Source organism: Toxorhynchites rutilus, chromosome 3 (genome assembly GCF_029784135.1).
Source record: "Toxorhynchites rutilus septentrionalis strain SRP chromosome 3, ASM2978413v1, whole genome shotgun sequence".
In the NCBI taxonomy this organism is placed as follows: domain Eukaryota; kingdom Metazoa; phylum Arthropoda; class Insecta; order Diptera; family Culicidae; genus Toxorhynchites; species Toxorhynchites rutilus.
This window is the reverse complement of record NC_073746.1, coordinates 44,000,574-44,006,573: the sequence shown is the minus strand read 5'-3', so window position 1 is coordinate 44,006,573 and position 6,000 is coordinate 44,000,574. Positions and strand designations below refer to the sequence as shown.

The following is a 6,000-nucleotide window of genomic DNA, read 5'->3' as shown; positions in this document are numbered from 1 at the left end:
TAATGTTAGTAGGAAGGGTGGTTTTTCTTGTTAGTACTCAATTGTGTCGGTACATTATTGGAAGTGAAAATTTTAGAAAAAAAAGTGTAATAACAATATGTTCGATCAATTGGGAATTTGAACTTCTTCCTCCACATTGTTTCCAAGTCCATATAATTTCTTTTTGAAAATAGGCAAAATCAAAACAGTCTGGAAAATAACATTTTTCCCGAACATAATAAGCTAGTTGAAACAATTTGTTCAGCCACATCGTATCATAGGTTCAAAATTACTTCTTTCAAAATATGAACATTCGATTTTCAAAATCGTTAAACACATTACCACGTAATCAACACATGAGCGCGTATTAAATTACTTAAAACTTTGTGAATTGAAAAATATTTAAACGGAATATTTTTTAGTTGTATTCAACCATACCTATAATGTACACTATGTCATTAATCATGTGTAATGGCGTAATTTTTAGTTTGTTGCAGTACAGTGTCATATTCCGTGTACAGCCGACGATTGGTTATGCAAACGCATTGAACCGCCAGACCGCATGTCTGTAGTTAGAGGTCAAAACGAACCTATGAAGTTTACGAAAATAAGTGTAATAATAGAAATCAAATATTCGTTGACATTCACGGAATTAAATTGCAAACAGTGGAAACCTCATCGTTCTCTGTGTGCCGCTCGGCTCTCTCTCAAACTGGTAATTTCAGTACCCTACGAAATACTTCGAGCCTCCATCGCTCCACGACTTGTTGCTTGCTTGCTGCTATTTGTGTGTGCATATCAGAACTGGACCTGTATTCCGCTGATATGTTATGCTCCACACCAGCATAACAGCATGGGGCAAATCTCACGAACACCATCCGGCCAGGTGCGCACTGGTGGTCGTAAAATCGGTCGTTCTCCAAGCCGACCCAAAGCATGTTTCTGTATTTTAAAAATATTTTCTTTACAGCGCTTTCAGTTCACAGGAGAAACTCGCTTAAGCTGCAGCGTTGAACCGAACAGTCCCGTACGAACGAACCGCCGTGTGTGTGTTATTTGTATTTTGTATTTTGTGTGTTGCAAGAGAGGCTTTGGTGTTACGGTTAATTTTTTTTTGCAGTAGTTTTTTATCTGACGTAGTTCGGTGGGCACCTGGAAAATAGCTCGGAAGCAAGAGCGAAGGTGCGGTAGAGTGAGAGAGGCGAAACGGGGCTGTTTTTCCTAGCCCTCATCCTCCCCCCGAGACATGCTGAATTGCTTTGCAGTTGCAATCACGTTGCAATATTTTGTCTAGCGAAGCGCGTATTTTTTCTGGAGCGATGAGACCAGTAGCTGAGTCAGAGAAACAGTTTTAGTGAAACTTTTCTGCTGGATATATATTTAATTTTTTTTTGTGTGTTAAACGAATATGGCGCGCGTCGCCCCGAGGTTGAGTGAAACTTCCAAACATTCCAATCGAAACCGACCAATCTCGTCGATGAGTGTGAGATATTTAACAATATAGGGATATAAATATTTATGGTTTTTTGAAGCAACCGAGAGAAATTTGCATATTCGTTTTCGAATCATAAATTTTACGTGAGTGTGTATGTATTAAATTATACCGAGCAGTTGACGGAATACGAAATGGTACAGAAAAAAGTTTTTACATGAATCATTTTAATAAAATATAAAAAGTGACCTTAATTCAAATAAATACGACAAAACCAGCAGCGCCTGAAATAAGTGAGAAGGAAATGTGTACTAATAAATGATTGCAAATAAGTGATGCGCCGAAGATAACCGCAGAGAAGTTTTTAATACTCAGTGTTTATGTTACATCTGAATTGATGATATAGTGAAAAACATACACCAGTGATCAAACTTAGAATGAATACAACGCTCCCTGAAAGTCCTTATTTGTATTGACTTACTACAACCGGCTACCGATAAACAACAAATCAGGATCAGGACATTCAATACTCTACATCCCAGAACAACGGTGCTGCAGCTTCAGATCATTGGATTTATTCAAAACAAAACTGGTTTCCATTTTGAGTCAGTTACACTAACTCAACACCGATGGTGAGTTCTACTCTTAATTATTATTTTGTTAAACAAATTTAATATCGAAATTTGACTCGGGCTAACATTCATAGTCCAGAGCAAAACCATGCCTCGGTTCTCTTCATAGCCCTATCGCGAGCAACGTGAATACTTCACATTGACAGTTGTATTAATTCTACGTCTCTATTGGTTTGGTATTTGTGTGTACCCCCTATCATCGCATTGTTGTCCCTCTCGCTCTCGAACCCAGCGAACTGCGGCAGAAGTGAGAGAAACGAGAAACAAACGCAACCAAGTTCCCTCAACAACAACAACAACAACAACACTCAGAGGTAACCTCTAGTGGCTGTGGAATGTCATGTCGCTGATAGTTTCATAATACGGCATTCCACGAGCGGGTGACCCAAAAGTTTCTCCCCGCTCGCGTAGCGATCGCGCAAATCTGAAGCGTTGTTTCAGCGCGCATACCAATGAGCCACGGCTGCTTGCTGCTCGCTTAGCCAGTGGTAAGGCTCGAGAGCCCAGGAAAGTAAGTACATTGTCATTTCTATATACTTATACACACATCTTTTAGCTCCAAAGCCCTCGCGAGAAGCATGGTGTGTGACAGCGAGGTTCGTTGAGGCAACGCGACGGCAAAGGAGATATTTAGTTTCTTGTTTTTCTTGCTTTTCTTGCTGTGCTTTCTTCGAGTTCCTTTTATATGGTCTCTTGGTAGTGGGTATGTGCTGTTGTCTTTCGTTTCTGCGACGTCGTTTTAATGTTGTTGGGCTTGGGGAGCCATCCGAAAATGCTTTCTTTCCGCATTGCTCTTCCGTTTGGGGCATTCGACTTGCGGATTGGGGAGCTACATTTAGGAAAAGGTTCTCCTGGTGGAATGCTCTCCGAGGAATTTAATACACGAAGAATTCCGCTTTATGAAACATTGTTTTGCTTAAGTTTTATGTATTTTCTTTTCGCTAAAAAAGGTTTGCATTCCGAAAGAAATATCTATCATCCTACAAAACTTTCCGCATTTCTCTCGATTGACTCGAAATCCGTCCAGAAGGCTTCATTTGGTTTTAACGCTTTTCCATACTCTTCACGACAGAAAACAAGAAAAATTGGCCAAAAAAACATAAAAGGTAGCAACCTCATCTGAGAGAGCTTTTTTCGGGGTTTGTAGCCTTAGAAGTTACAAAAGCTTCGGGTTTTAGTCCCAGTTACAGATGGCTTTCCAAGCGAATAATTTTTCACGGAGCCTCTTATTTATTCTGCAGCTTTCTGGAACACTCTGTCAATCGAGGTATAATTTTTATTGTCTAAGAATTTGTCTGAAAACGGCCTCTCAGTACGTTTTACCATCAATAACGTTGCAATCATATTTTATTTAGCAAATTCTAGCAGAACCTTTTTTGTCCTTGTTTTAAACATTCCATTTATGCCACTTCCTGATTTCCTGTAGACGATGTGACGTTCTCCTTATATCATCAGTACATCACCGTGGATTCGAAATAATTCAATAGTTAGCAACCTCACGGATACCTTCGATGCAATGATGTGAACATATTAACTTATCGTAAAAATCCATCTCCGTATCGTTTGAAATCTTATTTATTACATTATTTTTAGTTCCATTCGTAAATGAAAAACAAGAAAGATTCAGTAATGATAATAAAAAAAAAAGAAGGTTTGTTCGACAAAAATGTATTGATGAGAAAATATGCCTACTTCGAAAACTTTTACCTTGCCATACTTGTCATACAAATGAAACTCAAATTTCTGCATTACTCGAACATTAATCAAGCAAATGGAACCAAATTTTGCATGTAGAGGTATTAGGGTGCAATAAATGATTCTATGGTGGTTAGATACTCTCCCCCTCTCTTATGTGGGGCTGCCAAAAAAATGAAACACAAATTTCTTCATAACTCGAGAATTAATGAAGCAAATGAAACCAAATTTGGCATGTGGAGGTTTTAGGGTGCAATAAATGTTTTTACGGTGGTTAGACACTTCACCCCCTCTCTAAGAGGGAGCTGCCTCACAAATGAAAGACAAATTTCTGCATAATTCGAAAACTAATTAAGCGAATGGAGCCAAATTTGTCATGCGAATGTTTTAGGGGACACGAAACGCTTTCATGGTGAATAGACACTCCTCCCCTCTCTCTGAGAAGGGACTGCCATAGAAATAAAGCATACATTTCTGAATAATTCAAGAACTAATCAAGCAAACTGAACCAAATTTGGCATGTGGAGGTTTTAGGGGGCAAGAAACATTTTTAAAGAGTTTCACCACTCCTCCTACCTTTCTGAGGGGGGTGGGGTCTGTCATAGAAATGAAACACGAATTTCTGCATAACTCGAGAAATAATCAAGCAAATGGAACCAAATTAGGTATATGGAGGTTTTAGGGTACAATAAATATAACTCAAGAACTAATCAAGCACAATTTGGGACGTAAGGGTTTTTGGGTATGAGAAATGTTTCTATGATGGTATGACACCCCTCCCTCCTCTGGAATGGAGAGGGAGTCCCATAAAAATATTACACATATTTCAACCAAAAATATTCCAACCAAACATGACGATTGAAAATTTTCGGAGAGCTCTGAAGGGAAATGGGAAAATTCGGAAAATTTAACCCATATGTTCTACGCACAATGAAAAGCACTCCTATATCTTCTTCTATCTATACCAATAAAAAAGTATCGCCAAATATGTTGATAATAGCAGAACTCGAGGAAGGAATTGTTCGATTTAGGGCTGTCTTCATTCTATCGTATTTTCTGTATAAAACATTTATTCCATGTAATAGAGAAACATGTTATTTGCAAGTGGTTGAAAAATATTGAACGAGAATTGTGTCTGAAAATAATCTGATATTATAATGATGAGTTTTGTTAGAAATACTAGGAATTTTATAGTAAAAGATAAATTCAATGGGGTCGATTAGAAGATCAATCAATGAACAGTTCTGCGATTGGACCCATGAACTTGCTCATAGTAAGAAAACGTGAATGTATGAAGGATTGATAACAAAAAACAAATTTTGGGCGGGACGAAGCTTGCTGGGTGAGCTAGTCCTAAATGAAAATAAAACGAAAAATTACAGGATCACATTTATATTAACTTTCAACTCCTAAACATTACAATGACGACAAATTTTCTGTTTTTGGGTGAACTACAACTTTACAATTACACAATTTATTGTATTGTGCGACAATTAACTATTGAGCAACTTCTAATAGCTAGGCACAATGCTCACACTGAAAACAATTCATATTTTAATCACAAAACTTCACGTTATACAATTAATGCTAACAATTCAGGCTCGCGGACAAAAAGAACAATGCTTCCGCGATGTCGGACAGTTGTTGGTAAAATGGTCGAAGAACATTGTATTCCTCAGATAAACCGCAGGGTATCTCGCGATTCAGAGCTCAAGCTCAGTCGAAGACAATTTCCCCAAAACATCCCCTTGTGTGCCAATTATCCTTAAATACAACCTTCTCATTCCCTTCCCCAAACTCAAGGCCACGAAAGTGAGCGCTGGGCGAAGAGAAACTCATTGGCCGAACAACTTTGGCGGTTGAGCTTTCGTCCTGTTCCAGGGAGGTGGGATGGGAAACCTAAGCTTTTAAGCGTATACTTTCTAGAGTATCTTTTTGTTAACTTTCAATTGTGACTTAGAGGAGGTACATTGTAAATGTTTCAGTGTGAGTGTGATAAATAAATAAATAAATAAATAAATAAGTAAGTAAATATGCACAAAATATTGTGAATAAATAAATTTAGAAATAAATAAACAACACTCAATAATTATATACACCATAATAAATAAGTAAATAAATAATCCGAAAATATTACACGATGGAAACAGTTGTGGCAACTGTTGCAAAGTATACCAATTCACTCTGAACTTTTACGAAATGTACAAATCTACAAATTCAAGCAGCAGTTTCCATCACATTGAAGAATTGATGAAGATTGTA

General features: G+C 37.8%; 1 protein-coding gene across 1 annotated transcript in view; it reads left to right on the top strand.

Annotated features, from left to right (window-relative positions):
• Positions 1-963: 963 nt before the first annotated feature.
• The window catches only part of LOC129780557 (protein expanded), a 122,086-nt gene continuing 117,049 nt past the window's right edge, over positions 964-6,000 (top strand). The window contains exon 1 of the mRNA XM_055788938.1: positions 964-2,043. The gene's annotated coding sequence lies outside the window, so the exon portion shown is untranslated. The remainder of the gene's footprint in view (positions 2,044-6,000) is intronic.